We start from the raw sequence: 21497 nt of genomic DNA, 5'->3' as shown, positions 1-21497 counted from the left end.
CCGGCACTTAAGTGCAGAAAGGCACTTTCCTGGCCATTATGCAAGGGATCTAACTTACGATCCCACTTCTGGGACTGTGTTCAGAGGAATCACCTGAACTTCCTGGGGTGTAAGTGCTGGTAGAGTGTTTGCCAACCCTCAGAAGGTCTCCCCGTGGGTCTCTTGCTCTTCTAAGAGCCCCAAGCATTGACACATTTAACCCCCACAGCCCCCCTGGGAGCTGGCCGCTGTCATTCTGCTTGTTCCACCGGTGATGGAAATCAGCCCAGACTGGTTAAGTACCTTAGCCACAGATGCACAGCTGTCAGTAAGTGGCGGCGATGGGCCTTCAAGCCATGTGGTTGGCCTTCTCCCACCACCAGCAGGTCTCATTGATCCCTACCCCCTCCCGGACCTGTCACCTCATTTGTAAAACAGAGCTGGGGACCAACAGACTCTGGATTTCAGAGCACATGCTCTCCACTGTGGTCCCAGAAGGCTTTGCAGGCATGTTGCATCATTAGCACCCACACCTGAGACTGGGGCAGGTGGCAACAGTGAGTGCCCTCCCTGGGGGCTCAAAGATCCAGCCCTGGTGGTCAGCCAGGGCTGGAAGGGGGAAAGGCAACAAGCAACAAGCCTCACCACAAGCTCACTGTGACTCCACTTGTCCCCGTGGGTCCTTAACCTGCTGAGCCTCGTTCCCCTGGTAAGATGGAGCCGGTCCCACCTGTTGGTGACATGGACCCCACAGGGATATGCAAGTTCTGAGGGTTCACCCGAAGAAATCTCGGCCTGAGACGGGCCTGGAGGCTCCTCCATCTGTGTCTGTCCAGCTCTGTCACCCGGATCCTCGTCTGTAAGGAAGACAGCCCCAGTTCCCGGTGAGGGCCTAGCGGGGTGAGACGCTGTGCACCAAGCCGGCCTGGTGCCTGGCCCGTCGTCAGTGCCAACACGTCACCCGTGTTATTCGTAGCTGACCCACGCTGCTGGGCTGTGGGCGAGCTGTCGTGCATGCAGCTTCCCTCTCCACCGGCTCGGCTCAGGGCAGGTGTCTTGGCTGCAGCTGAGACACACCTTTCATGGGAGGATGGACACTCTGGGGTAACCATGGTGGCCAGGCCTGGAGGCCTTGACACCACTTGTGCCACAAGAAGTTGGGGGGTGCAGTGGTACCACCAGACACCAGAAGCATGGAAATTTCCTTTGTGCTTCTGGAGGCCAAGCCCACAGATTGAGATGGCTGTGAATGACTTATTTTTATTCCAGTCATGCCTGGATGATAAGCACTTGGATATGTACCAATAACCTTTGTTCTCAAAGGGCATCCAGTCATGTCCTTCCTCTTTTCGGTGTCCATGTCCCCTCTAGCCCTGGGACAGAGTCCAAATTCCACAATAGGACGGACAAGCCTCGCTTTGACCTGGGCCCCCACCCAGGACCCCGGCCTTATCACCGTTCTCCAGCCTCACCTCACCTTCTGTGAACACACAGTAATTTTAAGAGTAGTGTCAAGAGTGTAAACTGTTAAGACAGAAGGCTCGAGTTCAAATCACACTCCTGTGGCCTGCGGTACCACGTTGGGCAAGCCACTGAACCTGTCTTGATCTGCGTTTCTTCTTCTGCAAAATGGACCCAATAGATGAGACAGTAGTGTAGCCCCATAGGGGTGTTGTGAGGATCAAGTGTGTTAATATATGTAAAAATGCTTGGGGCCCTTCTGGACGCTGTGCATCAGGTACTGTTCTGGCCGGGGGGGGAGGGGGCGTCTTAACCCTCTGACTGCCAGAGATACTCCCCTGGGCCTCCTCTTTGTGGTCAGCCCCCAGGGCATTGCCCACCAGGGGACTGGGGTACTGCCTTTGTTGGGGTCAAGGGCTGGGGTGCCAGATTTTTGCAGGATTACTCTCGATTGGTGAATTCAAAACCTAAAAGCAGGAGTGAGGGTGTGGGAAGGGAAAAGCGGGGTCACTCAAACTGTCCGTTAGAGTCACCATTGGCTTTCCAAGAGGGGATCTCCGTGGGTGGGGCGGCCTGCTTGTTCATCTAGTTGTGTAGCGGGTGATGCAGGTCTTTGAGATAGATGTCTTTATTTTTACTTATTTGTGTATTTATTTATTTAAAGTTTTAATTTAATTTAAATTCCTAAGTTTTACTTAGCGCCATATTGGTTTCTGGAGTCGAACTCAGTGATTCATCACGTTCACGTTCAACACATCATTCATCACTTACGTTCAACACCCGGTGCTCAGCACAACAGGTGTTGATCCCCTTAATCCTTAATCCCCAGCACCCATCTAGCCAGAGAGAGCGAGATAGATGTCTTTAAAGTGAATGTTTTGGCAATCCAAAGTTTAATGTCAGGGGCTTACTTCTATCACAGCCAAAAAAGCTCATTGTCAGGTACTTGAGCTACAGATGTGGCTACAGAGGTGCAGCTGTGGGTCTAGATCTAGCCTGTGTTTATCACAGAGAACATTCATTCTAAACGAAGGAACTTTCATGTCTCCGGGACTCAGAGCGTGTGGTTTGCACGTGCTCATCCCTCCACCTAGAACACCCTTCTCGTTGTACCTTCCTGTTGAAATCCTCCCTCTCCAACACTCAGCTCAAGTGTCGCCTCTTCTGGGAATCCTTCCCTGCAACTTGTCTGCTGACCTCCCCCCAGACCTGGGCACCCCTGTGTGTGTCTCGACCACACCGTCCGTCGTGCAGTGCCTGTGTGTGTTTTCCTCATTAGACTGGCAGCTCCTTGGGGAGCAGGAGTGTGATTCACTCTTCACCTGGGTCACCTGCCTGTGCCAGGTACATCTGCATCTGCAGGGCCGAGAATGGGTATATGCAGGCGGGCACAGTTGACTCCTTGTCTCGGCCACACAGACCCAGCCCCGGTGGCGGCTGGGTTGATAAGCATGACGTCCAGCTAGTTGCAGGCGTGGGCCCCCTGGGGGATTATTTCTCTCTTCTTCTGTTCCCTGGGGGCATCGACCAGTCAGTTGCTTCTTGTGACTTCTGTCTCCAGCTTCTGGAGAACTGGAAATGGGGGAATCCCACATCTGGGAGCACATGGTCCTATAACTTTGGGACTAGCCACTATTTCTGTGCTGCTCACAGCTCTGCCTCTACGCTTGCTGGAATAGCTGCCGTTGATGACGTGCCTGCCTCAGGTTAGGTCAAGCCAGCACACCTGCCCAAATGGCCAGGTGCCCTTTCTGATCTGGATAACGGGGAGGAGGAAGAAGGAAGTGGAAGGGAACCAGAGCCTGCCTGTCTGAAATCCACTTGGGAAGCTTTGTCTTGCATAGTACCGTCCCAGGGCCATGTCACCATATTGCTCAATGGCCTCCATGTGAACACTTCCTCATAGGTGCTGGAAATACCCTCTGTATTGGGGGATCAGCCATCAAAAAAGAGAAGGGAGGCAAGGCTTTGGGGGCAGGAGGCATGGATTTGTTTTCTGTTGGTTGAGTAGAATGGAATTGGCTCTCTGCGCTTTAAAGGAACAGCAGATGGACAGTCACTCAACTGGAACCTCCCTGAAGGCAGGAGCCATGTCCTTCCCCATTTGTGTCCTCAGTACCTGCATGGAGTTGGGGTCTCTCAGAGAGTGCTTCGGGCGGTGACATGAAAGATCGTCGCATTCTGTGGCTGTGTAATGCTTCACCGAGTGGTAGTACCCGAGTGACCTCACCATTTGTGTCACTGGGCATGTTATAGCTTATGTTGCGTAGATATAGCATCATCGTCATAAACAGCACTTCGTTGAACATCTTTATCCTTTTAGCATTTTCCTTCATTTGAACTGTGTTCTTGAGATAAGTTCGCAGGAGAGAGATTCCCGAAGATGTTCTTGCTGCCCTGTTACCAGTTGTGACTTTGTTCTGGAACAGAGAGAGGAAGGCAGACTGGACACAAGAGCTGCAAGACCATCCCTGCTGGGACTGGGGGAGAGACAGTGGGGTCTGGTGTTGACAAGGGGGTCTGCGTTCAGCTGGGCCCTGCGTCCAGGTCCACGAGGAATGGGGGAGAGATAGGGATGCTCGTGAAGGGACGGGAAGTTGGCACAGAGAAACCTGCTTCTGTTGGGAGAGGGAGTTGGTCCTCAGGCCCTTCCTTTCTTGGGAGCAGCGTGTGCCGTGATGGGGGAGGGAGGATTCTCTGGGATTGTGCAGGTGGAACTGGAGCCAGAGGTGCCCCTCATGTTCATCTGTAAAACTGCACTGTTGGTAATTACCAGGGAAAAATACACTCCTGCAGCATGAACAGGGATGCTGACATGCTGGGTGTCTGCAACATCTGGGGATCCTTTGCTCTGGGTCCTGGACCCGATAAGCTTCAGGGACTTTGCGGAAGTCTGGAGTTCGAAGGCTCCATGGGTCTCCTTGGAACTCAGGGTGCCATTGGACCATGAGAGGCACAGAATGCCCGCCTTCCGTGGAAACTCGGGAGCTCCCAGAATTCCAACATCCCGTGGGAACCCAGAGAGCTAGGGCTCTGAAGTCATTCCTCTGAAATAAAAATAGTCAAGAACGACAAATTAATTTACAGCGGCTGCGCCAGCTCTTACCCAGCTCCTAATTAGTTCCTAGGTGGTTTGGGTGAATGGATAGGGGAATGAGGGAGGGAGTGAGGGAAAATACCCTTTCAGAGCTGTGCTTCTCAGCCACACACACACACACACACACGCACGCACACACACACACACACACACACACACACACACTGGGGAGAATCCTATCCGCTGTCATGCACCTGGGGAGTCTTCGGGCATTTTGCAGGCAGGGGCCTGGGATGCTCTGCATACTGCAGTATGGTCAGTCCTGCACGGGCAGGAGATGGAGTCCTGTCCAAATTGCCAAGTGTGCCCTTCCCAAGACCCTGCAGGACGTGGCGTGGAACAGCATAGCTGGTGTCCTGCAGTGGTTCTCGAGCTGCTTATGTTCAGTCTTAAACATTACTGATGATCCCAAGTAGCTTTTCCTTATGGGGGCCCTCTCCTGTTAACATGTGTCCTGTCAATTATTAAAATTGAGAAGTGCTTTTCAGATTTGTTCCTTCCTTGGAAAATAATAATAATAAACCAATCACATGGTAACATACGTATAACGAGAAACAACTTCATGCCTAAAGAGAACATTAGTGAGAAGACTGGTACCGTTTTACAAATCTCTCCAATGTCTGGCTTAAACGAAGACAGCTGGGTTTTCCTGTCTGCTTCTGCATTCAATCTGTGCTGAAATCCCTTGTCGCTTGCCTCTGGGAGGCTCCCCTGTACATTTGTAAGACAGGGGCAAAGGAAATGATGTCTTAGTATTAGTATGAAAATGGTTTGCATCATGAACTCCTTGGAAGGGCCTCCGTGACCCTCAGGGGTCCCGGGAACATAATTTCAGAAGTGTAGGTGCAGTGGTTGAGAATATGGCTTTTCGAGCAGGCTGCCTGGGGGGACAGGGGCTCACGTCCCAGGTCCACCTGCAACCGATTGAGGGACCTGAGACAAGGTATTTAACTGTTCTGTGCCTCCCTTCCATCATCTGTAAAATGGGATAATAGGATCCACATCATAGGATTACTGTGGGAATTAAAAGAGTGGATACATATAGCACACTTAGTAGAACAGTGCTGGGCACATATTAAATGCTATGCGTGCTATATATCTATGCACACGTGTGCGTATGCATGCTCTATATGTGTATATATGTATATATTACATGCGAATATGCATACAATTATGTGTTTATGTCCTATATATAACATACTATACATAGACTAATGCCAATAAGGTATTTTTTAAGGTCATGACAGTAAAAGTCACCCATTTCACATCATTTCTAACAATCTGAATTTCCAACACAGCCATTTCTTAAGGTTGTGTTTCTGTCCCCTTACCAGGGTAAGGGACCCTCTGAATACAACCAAGGTCATGTGCAGGGAGTGGCTTATAGAGTAGAACCAAAAGTGCGAGACCCAGATAAGAGGTCAGCTGTGCAGGTCCCGGGGGGCCAGCGGACTGCTTCCCTCCTCTTTGCTTCCCTAGAAACCAAATCAAGGGCTTGGTCCCAACTTTTGACTCCGCTCCTCCTTTTCTCTTCCTCTGTTTGCTGGTGACGTGACCATCTTCATTTAGCCACCCGATTGAGAACATCTGGCCATTGGGCAGGGCCAAAATCAAAGAAGGAGCCCACAGTGCCTGGTCCCAGGGATTTCCTTAAACTCCCGGCTGCACCCGATGGGCAGTGCTGTGCTCCATCAGGGGCACATCTCATGCTGGGAGTCTTGTCCTAAAATACTTTTGTCTGGAAGCTCGTAGTCTGAGCTTAACAGAGGCACATGCATCCTCTCAGCCTTTGAAAATACACAGAAGTTAAAAAAAAAAAAAAGATAAAAGTTTGGCTCAGATTATGTCATCATAGCATGGGGCCTGCGTGAAGGAATCTGGGAGATTTCACACTCAAGTGCTGGCTCCTCTTCCACCTGCGTCTGGTGCAGACTATGGCTCCCCACTCTGGCTTATTCATTAATTCAGTTAACAAGTATTGACGGAATACTTCTTCATGCCAGGAGGGCTTCGGAGAGCTGGGGATGCCTCAGCAAACTAACAAGCAATCCCTTGTGAAATGTACATCCTGTGGGGGGGTCTTCTGATAAACTCCAAAGTTAGCAAATAGAGTCTAGCATTAGGAGAGTGAGACATGCTGGGAGAGGGTCAGAGCTGCCAGTGGAGGGTGGCTAGGGCTGGCAACTCTCAGGAGGCATGGAGGAGGTGAGAGCCCTGTCCACGTGGTACCTGGGGAACGGCCGTCACCAAACCCTAAGGGAGCAGGAGCGTTCCTGGGAAATCTGAGCCCCAGACCCCCGGGGGCCCCTGCAGAGCAAGTGAGGGGCTGGCAGATGGTCAGGGAGGAAGGAGAAAGGCCCGGCACTGCAGTGGCCTCCTTGGCCTTTGGGTGACCGGCATCACCAAGAGTGACACTGTGCCTCTCAATGGACCCCAGTGACATCCTACAGCTAATTCCCTAAAGCTCCTCAAATCATAACATCACCTCCTCTAGGAAACCATGCCTGCACCCATCACTGGGCCTGGCCCCCTCCTATGGGTGCCCCATGACATCCCTCATAGGCCTCTCAAGCCTCCTGTCCCCAACTTCAGATGCAAGTTAATCGGCCTGCCCCTCTGTCTCCCTGTTAGCTTGGCCTTTCGGTTTTCTACCCGCCAAGTGGGACAGCCTGCTGGTCCAGTTTCATGACCTCTTACCTTTTTTCTAAACAACCCCCACCCCCCACATCTGAGCTCCTAGGTCCCTCCGCAAATGCTGACTCTCCTCTGGGATCCTTTTCGTCCTCTTCCCAATGGACCCCGTGTCCTTCTCCCTCAGACCCTCGCTCACATTCTCTCTGTACCCCTCCCAGGCCCTCAGCACATCCTGCCTGGCATTGGCCTGTCAGATTCCTCTGCTAGATGCTAAATTCCAAGGTGCAAGCACTGGGTATACCTCTGAAACAGTGGCCTGAACTCTGTGTGTGTCACCTGCATTACGGCTACAGGGCCAGCAGGTCCTTCTGTGGCTGCTCTGCTGTTAGGATGGGGACCGGGTTTGCCCCACAGGCCTTGGCACCTGGTTCCTGAGCATCAGCTGTCCTGCACTGCCTGCCCGCCTGCACCGTAGGAAGGACCAGCTCAGCACTTGCACACTCCTTGTGTCCTGATGCGTGCCATCCCTCTGCCCAGAGGGCCCACCCCTAATTCTTCACCCAGCAGGTGCGTCTGCCCAGCCCTTACCACCTCAGCAGTAGGGCCACCTCCTTGGGCAGCTGTCGCTGATACCCCATCTGCTGTCCTGGCCCCCGCCACTTCCCCTGTCCCAGTGGAATGTTCTCATCTCACTACAGCGGACTGAGAAGGCCTTATGTAGTAGCCAGACTCGGGTGGCTGCATGCTTGCAGGGCCGCAAACTTGAGCCTAAACATTTTTGGTCCTGGCAGGCCAGATGCACACACAACCACGAGCAATGCTTAAGTGAATTGGCGGAGGTGTGTTCCCCTAAATCTTTGTTTACAAAAATAGGAGGCAGGCCAGGTCTGAGCCATGGGCTGTGCTTTCCTGACCTTTGGTCTTGACTCTATGTAGGTGTAGAGGGAAAGAGCTGGATTAGCCCTTTTGTGCACCATCTGCTAATTCACATGACCCCTCACTAGGCAGGGCCTCCTGGGGACTACAGGTAGTGCTGCACTCAGCTTTGAGCCCGGGGTGACCGGCACGGTGCCTGGCATGGGGCATAGGGCACAGGCAGGCAGCCAGGGTATGGGAATGGGTCAGGGGACCTGGGAATGACCTTTCCACAGCTCCTGAGCCTGGTCATCTGGGCTAGACCCGTCCCTTCCTTGCAGACACCTAAGCTGGGCCACCCCCACCCCGGGGTAAGAGACTAAATCGCTTCATTCAGGTACACCATTTCTGGAATGAATTTAAAGAGCTCTGAGTGGGGATGAGTACAGTCCCCTGGAGGTCACCCTGGGAGGGTTTCGGCTCGGCCCTCTAGACGCTGACATCCTGGGAATGCCTCCCTTCTGGAAGCCAGTGGACAAACCCAGATTTCTAAGCACCCAGCCTTGACCAGGGCCGACCTGGATTGACCTGTCTGCGGAGCTGGGGTGAGGGTCCTGTTTGCTGTGGGTCCCCCAGAAGAAGGCATTACAATATGAGACACCGCCGCCCCCCCCGCCCTCGCAGTAGGCTAGCGGTTTCCTTCCTACATCAGATTGTGCTGAGCTCTGTGTGGCCCTGGCTTGAGTCCTGACACACACAGAGGCACAGCCCCCTGTGCTCCGCACACATTATCTTACCTAATTGTCATAGCAGCCTCTGCCCTGGGTGTCATTACCCTCATTTGATACAGGGCAGACTGAGTCACAGAAAAGTGACTTGCCTGAGCTCACATAATGCAGGGGTGTGGGGGTGGGGAGGCAGAGTCAGGACTTGAACCTAGCAATCCGACGCCGGGGTCTTTGCTCGTAACCCCCCACACCCCTCCGCACCAAGCTGATGTGCAATAGATAGGATCCGGAGCTGGAGGGAAGCATGTGGATCAAGCAAGCTACCACTCCAACCCCCTCTTCTCCAGGTGAGGACGTCACTGCACAGAGAACCGGAGTCATCCGCTCGAGATCACACAGCATTTGCAGTAGAGGCAAGATTTTTTCTTAAAGATTTTATTCATTTAAGAGAGGGGAGCAAGAAAGAGAGCACGCACGAGTGAGGGGCAGAGGCAGAGGGAGAAGCAGGCCCCCAGCTGAGCAGGGAGTCTGACCTGGGGCTCGATCCCAGGACCCTGAGATCATGACCTGAGCCGAAGGCGGATGCTTTTATTAACCAACTGAGCCACCCAGGCGCCCCTCGTAGTAGAGGCAAGATATGGGACACCTGGGTGGGTCAGTGGTTGAGCGTCTGCCTTTGGCTCAGGCCGTGATCCTGGGGTCCTGGGATCAAGTCCCACATTGGGCTCCCTGCGTGTAGCCTGCTTCTCCCTCTGCCTGTGTCTCTGCCTCTCTCTCTGTGTCTCTCATGAATAAATAAATAAAAATCTTAAAAAAAAAAAAAGCAGGGTGATTGACTTCCTCATCCAGTGCTTTACCTACAGACTCAAATCCTTTCTTTGACTTTTGACCTGTCAATAAACAGAAGCCAGGTCCCTCCTTCCATCTAGAGTAAAACAACCTCTCACCTCCTCCTTTGCTAAAAAAATAAACAGCCCCGTCTTCTCAGGGTGACGGTGCACACATGCACTTAGTCAGCATGGCTGGGGGGTGTCCTGGGATCAGCCCCATCTGGGTTCAAGAATCAGTACTCAGGGGGCTGGGGCAGGTCCACTTGCCTCTCTGACCCTCTGTTTTCTCATCTGGCTCCTGGGGCTGCAAGGCCCGCCTTGCCTGAGGTGTCCTGAGAATCGAGTACAGCGATGTACCTGAGTGTCCAGCTGTCACCCCGCCCTTGGTTCTCAGCAAATGTGGCCTCTTGTCCCTGCTTCCTGAAGTTGCCTCCCCTGCTCTGCACCAGGCAGCTGCAGCACGTCCCACCCAGGACACTCAGCTGCAGAGTGACACCCCCGCCCCCCGCCGTGAGCCACCACTCTGACCTCATCCCGGGCAGTGGTGCAAGTCCAAGACACCACGTCGGGCTTTCCACCCTGGAGGCCGCGGCAGCTCCGTTTTATTGTTCAGCCCTATAATTGGCAGGGTTTTACAGTGGTTTCCCTGTTGCCCCAAAGTCCCGGTGCTCTCTCTCCATTTCTCTCTGCCATGTAATCCTATCTCGGGAACCCACAGCAGTGAGGCCCTGGCCCCTCCGTGGAGGCATTTTTCTATGGAGACAGATGTCTGGGTAAAAAGGGAAGAGATTAGCTGGTTGAAGCAAACTATGATTAGAGATGACCCTTGAATGAGAAGGCCATGTGGAGGGGCACTTGGGTGGCTCAGTGGTTGAGCATCTGCCTTTGGCTCAGGGCGTGATCCCAGGATCCGGGATCGAGTCCCACATCCGGCTCCGTGCATGGAGCCTGCTTCTCCCTCTGCCTGTGTCTCTGCCTCCCTCTCTGTGTGTCTCTCATGAATAAATAGATGAATCAAAAAAAAAAAAAAAAAAAGAAGGCCACATGGATTAGCTGGCTCTGGGTGTGGGAACCCTTAAAGTCTTCATCGTCTCTGTCTTCTTCCTCCTTTTTTTTTTTTTTAAGATTTTATTTATTTATTTATTCATGAGAGACACAGGGAGAGGGAGAAGCAGGCTCCCTGTGGGAAGCCCGATGCAGGACTCAATCCCAGGACCCTGGGATCACGCCCTGAGCTGAAGGCAGAAGCTCAACCACTGAGCCACCCAGGTGCCCCTGTCTTCTTCCTCCTGAAAGAGAATAATCCGCAGGAGCCCAGACCCTGGGGTGCTGGCTGGCGAGTGGATGATGGGACAGTGAGCAGCAGGGGTGAGGGTGTTCAGGGTCTGGGAGACTCCAGGGCTGGGGAGAGTTGTTCTGTCTTCAGCAAGAAAAGATTCTCAGCTCAGGGGCTTTGCCAGAGTGCAGACAGGCCGGCCTTTGGCTCAGCACTACCTTTGGGAGAAGCAGCAGGATGCACTCCCCTGCAGAAGGTGATGTCCGCTGCAGGCGGTGGTGTTGCGTGGTGGTTAGGAGCTCTGTGCCAGGGGGATCCGCCGGGGTTTGTGTCCTGGCTGCACCGCTTCCAGGCTGGGTGACCTTGGACCAGGTCTTAATTTCTTTGTGTTTCCGATTTTCACCTCAGCAACTGGGATGATGACAACTTTCCAACCCTCGTTAAACACAGGTATTTTGCGAGCAAGCGGTCCGAAATCCATTACGTGGGGAGAGTGCTGACCCCACTGCAGGCCTGGGGCAGGGGGGTCGTGGGAATCCCATGAGAGTGGCCTGCACTTCGGACACAGGGCAGGAGACGTGACTGGCTGGGCCGATCCCCCCGGCCCTATGGGATGCCTCTTCTGAGCGCTTGGCATACACTCTCTGGCTGATTGAAACGCAGCTTTATTTATTATTTTATTTTATTTTATTTTATTTTATTTTATTTTATTTTATTTTATTATTTTATTTTATTATTTTATTTTATTTCATTTTATTTCATTTCATTTCATTTTATTTTATTTTATTTTTTGCTTTTATATTTATGTATGTATGTATTTATTTATTCATTATTGGAGTTCAATTTGCCAACATTTAGCATAACACCCAGTGCTCATCCCGTCAAGTGCCCTGCAAACGCAGCTTTATTTCAGCACAACCGTGCCTGCTTCTCAGAGGAGGGAAAGGCACAGAGATGGGAAGATACTTGCCCAGTGGTCCCAGCAAAGATTTGGTGGAGCCAGAATCAGACTCCAGCACCTTGGCCCTACCTAGTGCTGTGACAGAGGAGGATGGAGTTTGTTAATCCCTTGGCTAATGCAGGTCTAGACTCCCAGTCTCTGCCTCCGTGGGGTTGGGAAGACCCAGCAGGTCCTCAGAAAGCTGCTCCCCCACACCCCCGTCTCGCCCGAGGCCCCTGGAGCAAGGAGGCCACGGGAGACGAGTGGGGGCAGGGCACAGACCCATCTGTTTGGAATTAGGCATTGAGCACAGTTGGCCAGAAACCGGCTCTATTAGGCCAAAAGCAGCGTGGAAACATTTTGCCAAGTGTCTCAGCAGGGCCAGCTCTCCTCCTGAGATTCCATCCTGGTGTCTATGCTCTAAGGCCCATTTTCCCCGGCACCCCGTCTACGCTGGTCCTGGGGAGCCCCCAATTTGCAAAGCAAACCTGATCTCCTGAGGGGCTAACTGGCAAGACCCACGGCCTCCGGGGCGGACTTGAACCCAGGCTTCGGGATGCCAGCGCGTGGCTCCTGGGCCGGCTGTGCCAGGGGGTGGAGCACTGCAGGGTCGCATCAGGATGCCGGAGTCCCATTTCCTGCTCTTTCCCTGACCAGCTGTGTGGCCCTGGCAGGTGGGATGACCTATCTGAGCTGTGACCTACAATCCATGACATTGTGATACGTCCCCAGCGGGAGGGTGGGAGGAGATGCAACCACAGTGAGCTTTCAAAGTCTAGGGAGAGCCTGTCTGCGTTCCCGACAGTGCTTCCACCCCACAGACTTCACAGTCGGCGAGTCTGGGGCTGAGGGGGCCCCCCCGGGAGCCTGGGGTCCAGGGCGTTCCTTCCAAGCCCTCATTCCTGGGAGCCATTGGTTGTTTCTGTTTTTTTAATTTGTAAAATGTTGCTGGATCTGCCTGGTCACACATCCCTTACCTCCTGCCCTGGCAGGTATTCTTTATTGCTGCCTCTTTTTCCTTCTTTGCTCTGGGCCTGAGCCTCTGGAAATGAAATCCCAAATCCTGGGAGGCTTTCCCTTGGGAGCTGGCTAGGGCAAGGTCCTGGGGAGACACCAGCCCAGCACTGGGGTCGCTAGAGACGATTTTAAACGTGCTATTATTTGTCTAGGGGTGGGTTTGTTCTGTTTTGGGTTTCGGTAGTCTTGTTTTACAACCAGGGAGAGTAGCCATGACCCCTGAAGAAAACCTTGGACTTGGGGAAAAGTTTAACGGCCCTGGAGGAAGAAACAAAACAAAACAAAACAAAACAAAACCGTCCCAGAATATACCCGTTTTAGCGTTTTTTAGGGTATTTCCTCTCTCTGCACCTTTGTACCCTGTTTTGTTAAGACTGTGATTCTGGTTCTGGTATTGTTTCTTTTGTGTTTCCCCGCCCCTCCTCCCCAATTCAGCAGTATAGCAGATGTTTCCTCCTGTCGTTTTGAATTCTTCATGAGCATTGTTAATGATGGAGACTTTTCCATCACAGAAAGGGTATTTGAACCTACCAGGCTGCTCTTAATGCTCTCCTTAAGATGGGGCTCCTAGGAGCTCTCTGGCTCTTAACAATAACATGGTGATCGACCCCTTTGGGCACAGGCCTGCAGGTCAAACTGTTTCCTGGAATAGAGATCCCTGGGGGGTGGGGGATTTCGGAGGGGAAGATGGGAAGCAAGAGAATGTTTGAGGTCTTCCATGCCCCACACGAAGGCACTTTGGTTCTAGACAGAAAGACTGTGGTCCAGCAGAGCCGACGGGAGCAAGGCCTCGTCCTTGGGGAGGGGGGTTCGTGTTGTCTGTGAAGTGGGATCTGAATCTGTGAGCTCCCGATTCCCAGGGAAGGCACCCTAGTGGTCTAGGGTCAGTGCCCCCTTGAAGCTGGGACGACCGCCAGCACTGGGAAGACAAAAGGGTCAGGATACTGAAGGTTCTGTGATGCTGGAAGAGGTCTGCCTCCAGCGAGATGGAGTGTGCCAAAGAATAATGCACAGAATGACACCTCCCCCTGCCCCCAGCCCTGTGCCCGGTGCCCCTGCTGGGCCCTCCTCTTCTTGGTGCTGACCTCTGCACGTCTGACCAGGAATGCATTTCCTTCCTTGCTGACTCTCTGCAGCCCCTAGGAGATGTAAGCTGCTTCATCCCTTCGCTCCCTGCTGCAGCCCTAACACCCGGCTCGTTCCTTCCCTGGCACATAGCAGGTGATGTGTATTGAATGGGGGGGTGGTGAATGGGGGACCTCCTCGCAGGTCCCAAAGCATGATTGTTAGACATAACAGTCCCTGCCTGTCATCATCTGTCGAGTTCGTAATGTGTGCCCAGCATCCAATCCCGGACACCCCTCAGGCCATCCTACAAGGTGGCTCTGTGATCATCCTAGGTGTATCCTGGCTCCTGCCACCTTGACATTATAACAGAAACATTTCCCTCAATTTTTTTTTAATATCTGTGAACCAGAATTTTTCTTCCTCTCACGTAGATAAGAACATTCTGGAATGTGCTTCATACTCTCCTGGATACTTTGGGCAGCTCTGATGTTCACCCTGGACTATTCCTGCTGAGGCACAGAGGGTGCCTATGTGTAACTTGCCCCGGTACTGCCACTGGTCCCTAGAACGGCAGACAAGACTACCTTCCCATTAGCCCAGCAGGAGGTTCTGTGTCTACACACGCCCCACAGACACTTGGCATCACAGCGGCCTGCTAATTTTTGCCGGGCTAATAGGTATCAAGTGATGCTTCATCCTGTTTGTATTTGCATTTCTTGGATTGCTAACGAGGGCCTGGACTTCTGTGCCTGCGCTGCCTTCAACCTGGCTGCTCACTCACCCCAGGCTTGCTCTCTCTTCTGCTTGTCTTTCAAGAGAAGTGTAGACATTTGCCCCTTCCGCAGGCTCTGGTCCCAAGCCTCCCCTTTCTGCTCCCCACGCTGCCCTTCCAGAAGAGCAGGATAAGGTACCGCTTACAAATCAGGTTCTGGAGTCTGACATCGCTGGGATCAAAGTCTGCTCGAGCACCCTGTGGGCTGTGCAACCTCCCCCAAGGGCCTCAGCCTCTCTGAGCCTGTGAGTCCTCACTTGCAAACCAGCACCTCCTGGGAGAGTTTTCTTGAGAATTAGGAGGGATTACTGACGTGCAGTTTGCCCCCCCGCCGCCCCCCAGAGCCGAGTACCCAATAGCTGTTGGGGACCGGAGCCCTGGTAATCCTGCGTTGTCATTACCTGTTTACTTTCCGGGCCTCTGCAGCTGGGGAGGACTCCGGGGTGGGGCTGCTTTTGCTGCATCTTATATTTTTCAGCTCCCAGCAGTGCTGGGCAGACAGCAAGACAGTAATGATGGGTTGGTCTAGATGCCATTTTAAAGTCCCTTCCAACCCTCAAATTCTATGATCAGGAAATTGCCCCGGGGGAAAAAAAACCCCTCCTTCCTAAGGTTTCTCATGGGGCTTGATTACAGGCTGCAGGTCATTACAGAGGCCGCGGCGGCGGCGGCAGGAGCTCCGCATGGCCCGGCGGCTGCTCCCTACATTTCAGGAGCTCTCATCTTTCTGCGGCCCCGGGGATCGGGATCCTGGCACACACAGGGCCTCTCCCTTCACAGAGCCCTTCTCAAGCTGCCAGCCCTCCGCTCGACTCGCTACCCCAGGGGATGGCAGGGCAGCATCTAGTGGCGGGTGGATGTCAGAAAAGTCATGGGAAGCCAGAGCACAGGGGTTCAGGGGTCCCCAGTCTCCTGGGCCCACAGGGGCCGTGTGGGGAGTACAGACCGGTAAGGAGGCCTGGGTGAGCGGTAGGGAGTAGTGGGGTCTGTGACGGACTGGCCGACGGACCAGGTTCCCACCAAAGGAGATGGCTCTTGCTTAGCCCTTGGGGGAATGTGAGCCCCCGAGCTCCCAGATCTTCTCTTCCTTTAGCCAAGGAAGTCAAAGGCTTACTTTTTTTTTTTTTAATTGGAAGTTTCCTGATTTTTTTTAAAATTTTATTTATTTATTCCTGAGAGACACAGAGAGAGGCAGAGACACAGGCAGAAGGAGAAGCAGGCTCCCTATGGGGCTCCCGGGACCCCGGGATCATGCCCTGGGCTGAAGGGAGGTCTCGATCGCTGAACCACCCAGGCATCCCAGTTTTCTGATATTTTAAAAGCTTTAGCTAATTTAAAGTTTTGTCTGTTGCCATATGGCACAGATAAAACATGCCCCTGAGGCAGCAGTCTCAATACCCTCTGACGTAGCACAAGATTTGGCAGATTGGGAAACGGAGGCTCGGAGTTTGGGAACTTGCCAAAGGTCCCCCTACCCCCCACCCCGGTGAGGGGTGACCCAAGGGATGTAGATCACAGTCTTCTGTGGCTTCGTGGAGGCCTGTTGCCCACCAGCCTGATGGGCCCTCAGTGCTACCTTTCTCCAAGGCCGGAGCTGAAGGGATGGGGGGGGTCCCCAGAGAGGGGTAAGGACTGTCTCTCTAAGTCGCACGGCTTTGGGATGGCAGGGTCCGGAGTCGGGCTGGGGCTTCGGAGCCTCCTGCGTGGGACCGGCCAGCCACCGTGCTGCCAGAAATGGCCCTGGAAGGGTTTCAGCAAACGCCTGGCCGAGAGCCTAGCACAGGGCACATTCTGAGCGGCTGCCCGTCAACAGGAAGCGGCCGGCCCACCAGTGGGCAGTCCTGGCCAGGCCCTGCTGCCGCCGGGAGAGCAGTTGGTGGGCAGCTTGTAGGCTCGCTGAGCTCACCGTGTCAGCCCTGACAGTACAGAGATCACTTGTGGCCTCTTTCTGCAGGGTCCCTCCAACCCAGTGCCTCAAGTCTGATGAAAGGACGTGTCCTTGCCCTTGAGCTGGCATTCTTAAAAGAGCCTGCCAGGGACATCCCAGACTGAGTGGGGGATGTTCATACTTCTTTGTGGTCAGCCTCATGGCCTAGGAACATGAACCTGGGCCTGGAATTACGAGAGTTATGAGGCAGTGCCAGTTCAGGATGTCCTAGCTGTGACACTGGCTGGCCGTTTCAGTAATTGTTGCCCTGCTGACATCACAGAGCTATTTATTGTGAGACTGTGGTCTGGCGGGTGGATCCAGATTGCCAAAGAACATGCTAGAGAAACGGAGGTTATTTTTGACCTTAGGTTCCTTCTGAACTGGGGTGGGAATGACAGGGAAGAGTCTGAGCATTCAGCAGGTACAAAGGCCCCAGGGCAGGAATGAGCGTGGAGAATTTAAGAATGGACAGAGAATGAGCAGGACTGGAAGAGAGTGGCTGCACCAGTTCACATTCCCACCAACAGTGTAAGAGGGTTCCCTTTTCTCCGCATCCTCTCCAACATTTGTTGTTTCCTGCCTTGTTAATTTTCCCCATTCTCACTGGTGTGAGGTGGTATCTCATTGTAGTTTTCATTTGTATTTCCCTGATGGCAAGTGATGCAGAGCATTTTCTCATATGCATGTTGGCCATGTCTATGTCTTCCTCTGTGAGATTTCTGTTCATGTCTTTTGCCCATTTCATGATTGGATTGTTTGTTTCTTTGGTGTTGAGTTTAAGAAGTTCTTTATAGATCTTGGAAACTAGCCCTTTATCTGATATGTCATTTGCAAATATCTTCTCCCATTCTGTAGGTTGTCTTTGAGTTTTGTTGACTGTATCCTTTGCTTCTTATACCTGCCCTACGACCCAGCAATTGCACTGTTGGGGATTTACCCCAAAGATACAAATGCAATGAAACGCCGGGACACCTGCACCCCGATGTTTCTAGCAGCAATGGCCACTATAGCCAAACTGTGGAAGGAGCCTCGGTGTCCAACGAAAGATGAATGGATAAAGAAGATGTGGTTTATGTATACAATGGAATATTACTCAGCTATTAGAAATGACAAATACCCACCATTTGCTTCAACGTGGATGGAACTGGAGGGTATTATGCTGAGTGAAGTAAGTCAGTCGGAGAAGGACAAACATTATATGTTCTCATTCATTTGGGGAATATAAATAATAGTGAAAGGGAAAATAAGGGAAGGGAGAAGAAATGTGTGGGAAATATCAGAAAGGGAGACAGAACGTAAAGACTGCTAACTCTGGGAAACGAACTAGGGGTGGTAGAAGGGGAGGAGGGCGGGGGGTGGGAGTGAGTGGGTGATGGGCACTGGGTGTTATTCTGTATGTTAGTAAATTGAACACCAATAAAAAATAAAATAAAAAAAAAAAAAGGACTGGAAGAGAGAGGACAATGGAGAATGTGAGATGCAAAAGCGGAAAGAGGTGGCAGGGTGCAGGGTGCAGTCTCTGGAGGGAGGGCCGGCTGGCTGGCCCGCATCTCATGGGATGCTGTTGTCCCTTCAAGACGGCAGTGAGGAGCTCACCTTCTGAGGCCCACCTTTTGTTCTGAGGGTGGGACAGGAGAATAGAGAGGTCCAAAAATTGGAGAAGATGGTAGGGTGAGGAAGGGGGGTCACCCCAAAAGACATTGAGGAAGAGGAAGGGAGGTGGATCACCTGGGCTGTGAGGCGTGAGCAAGGTTTGGCTGGATGGTGAGAGGTAGATGGGCTTCCCAGGCAGGGCCTGGGGTTAGCTGCGGCGCCAGGATGGAAAGGACAGCGACCAGGAACCCAGGGGACCTCAAGGATCTTAACAGGCACACACGTGTCACGCCTGGACCCCACTTGTCTACCTGCGCCCCGAGAATGCAGGACTCCCCCACCGCCCCATCCCTTCCAGCCTCACTCATTTGCTGCAAGGTCACAGCATTTGCTGCAAGGTCACAGCCTGAGAACGCAGACTTCTGAGGAGCCTCCTGGGACACTCTCCCCCACCCTTTCTGCCCGTGTAGTGACCGTCCCACAGAGTGGGGACGCAGGGGTGGGAGGGGAGGGACACGCAGGGGAAGGGAGAGCTCGCCAGAAGGCGCAGGGCAGCCACAGGCAGCCCCCCTTTGCTGACCCCAGGCCATTTGCCTCCCTTCCACAGCGTGGCAGGGGTGTCCCCTCTGTGCACCATGCTGGCAACTCGACGGAGAGGCGGCATGTGTGGCTCTGGGGCACTCCGTGCTGCTTGGTGACCCTGAAACCACCGCGAAGCGCCCCCCCCCCCCCCATTGCCTGGGAGCATGTTGTCACTGGGAGAGACGCAGAAGCAGCGATTACTCAGTCCTGCGGTTCGTTCTGGAATCCTGGAGATTCCAGTAGATGAGAAACGACATCACTCTGTCGTGTGTATCACTTGGACTATTAGTGAAGTGGATCCACTATAGTCTATCAGTCACTTGCATTTCTCCTGAGTCGGCTTGCCTTTTTTTGGCTTTTCCTCATATTTAGAAATGAAGCATGTGGGTGTGTGTGTCCTTATTTTGTGAGCGCTCTTTACATATTATGAACATTAGCCCGGGTGGGGGGGAGCTGGCATGCGCTTCCTACTTCGCCCTTATTTTCCACTGTGGCTCCGGGCATTTGATCCCCTAGAGCGGGAGCCAGACACCTTTTCCTTTAGAGGGCCAGACTGTAGGTAGTTTAGGCTTCGAGAGCCATACCTTTCTGTCAGTGCTACTTGCCTGTCCTCGTAGCACAGAAGCCACCACAAGCAATACAGAAAGAAATGTGCGTCACTGTGTTCCAATAAAACTATACTTAAAAAAAAAAAAAATAGAGGGCCAGACTGTGGTTTCCCAGCTCCTACCTTGGAAAAGTTAACATTTTCTTTTTTTTAGCTGCAGTCATCAAGGACCTGATTTTACTTTCTTTCTTTCTTTCTTTCTTTATTTATTTCTAATTTATTTATTCATGAGAGACACAGAGAGAGGCAGAGACACAGGCAGAGAGAGAAGCAGGCTCCCCACAAGGAGTCCGATGTGGGACTCGATCCTGGGACCCGGGGTCATGCCCTGAGCCAAGGGCAGACGCTCAACCGCTGAGCCACCCAGGTGTCCTCGTTTTTATTTTATATAAAATAAAATATTTATATTTTTATATACAAATATTTTTATATTTTATATATAAACATATATATTTATATATAATATTTTTATATATTTTATATTTTATATAAAATATTTTATATATTTTATAAATATTTTATATTTTATAAATATATTTTTTATATTTATATTTTATATAAGTTTTTATATTTTGTATTTTATAAATATTTTGTTTTTATTGAAGTTCGATTTGCCTACATATAGTATAACACCTGGTGCTCATCCCAAGTGTCAAGTGCCCCCCTCAGTGCCCATTCTGTCTCTTCCTTTGTGTAAGTCCCCAGCAGGAGAAGGGAGGGAGGGGTGGGGCCCCCACTGTGGGGGTGGGGGGTGGGGGTGGAGGAGGTGCTGCTGCAGGTCGGGGAGGGGAGGGCTGCTGCTGCTGGGGGGGAAAGGGAGGGCGAGGGCGCTGCTGCAGGGAGAAGCCCAGGACTGGGTCAAGGCCAGAGGCATTGGGACCCCGAGCAGGATGGCCCAGAGTGGAGCATGGCCCTCCAGAGGGGAGTCCTCTGCCCTGTGCCCTCCCCTCTGACCTTTGCTCTTGCCACTGACCCTGGGAAGTGTGCTCTCAGGGGAGATTTGCGAGCCCTGTCCAGCCAATCAGCTCGTCCTGAGCAGCTCCAATGGGACCCCAAGTGAGGACCCCCAACTTCCACAGAAGCCACCAGTCCCCTGTACCCTTCTCTTCCCCCCAAATCGGGACCCTTCTATGCACTGGTCGTCAGTCCGATACTCAAGAATCGCACATGAACTTCACACCAAGCCAGAAGACACTCCTCCAGCCTTCTCTTCTGATCCTTTTTAGCAGGTGTTCTTACACCCAGTGCTGCATGTAGGATGCGGCCTGCCCGTCAAAATTTTAATTAAAAACGCAAATACCCCACCTGGTTTTGCAAAGGGCGAATGGGGAGATGGATCTGCTTCTCTGGTTTTGCGGGCTTTTCTCCCTCCTTCTCTTCCACTCCCACCCCCTCCTTGGCTTGGTCAGCCTCAGGGTCCCCTGCAGACCTGAGGCTTGGGGTCCAGTCTCCGAGTCCACTCGCAGAGGGACCCCTCACCTTTCTGCACCTCAGTGGGTGCGCTCCTTATGAATGGAAGTGATCCTGTGGAACTCTCCAGGTCTGTAGCCAAGGGGGAGGGAGACTCCCTGACCTCATGTCACAGCAGCAGCAGCCCCAGGGCTTGGGGATCTGGATTCAAGCTACTGACACTGCCACCTACTGGCCGTGTGACTTTGGACCGGTGACCTCACCTCTCTGTGCTTGCCTAAATAAGGAGTGCCACTAGGTCCCTAAAACGAGTGGTCCCTGGGCCGCTAGTGCCCCTGGGTTGTTTGGAAGATGAAGTGGCTTAATCTGCATGAAGTGTTTGTAACCTGCTGGTGTGAGGTCAGCTGAAGTGCTGGGCACGTAGTAGCTGTTCACTAAGACACCCTTCTCCCTTGTTCGATGCACCACAATGTTTCCATTATATGCATCTCCCCCACTTCCCCCAGGACTTAGAGATCCCCGGCTTATCTAACCTCCCCTTGTACCACTAATGACAGCCCCGAGCCTGGATAACCTTGCTTCCCCGTCCTTAGCCGGCTTTGGCTTGATGAGAATTTCCACAGTGCGTTTGCTGATCTTTTAAAACCCCCGAGATCGGGACGCCTGGGTGGCTCAGCGGTTGAGCGTCTGTCTTTGACTCAGGGAGTGATCCCGGAGT

The 21497-nt window shown here is 52.6% G+C and overlaps 1 protein-coding gene across 16 annotated transcripts in view; it reads left to right on the top strand.

Annotated features, from left to right (window-relative positions):
- Nucleotides 1-21497, top strand: part of ST3GAL1 (ST3 beta-galactoside alpha-2,3-sialyltransferase 1) — a 97261-nt gene that overhangs the window by 24254 nt on the left and 51510 nt on the right. The gene's annotated exons all lie outside the window — the stretch shown is intronic.

This window comes from Canis lupus, chromosome 13 (genome assembly GCF_003254725.2).
Source record: "Canis lupus dingo isolate Sandy chromosome 13, ASM325472v2, whole genome shotgun sequence".
NCBI lineage: Eukaryota > Metazoa > Chordata > Mammalia > Carnivora > Canidae > Canis > Canis lupus.
The sequence above is the reverse complement of the archived record's forward strand: the minus strand, read 5'-3'. Positions and strand labels throughout refer to the sequence as shown.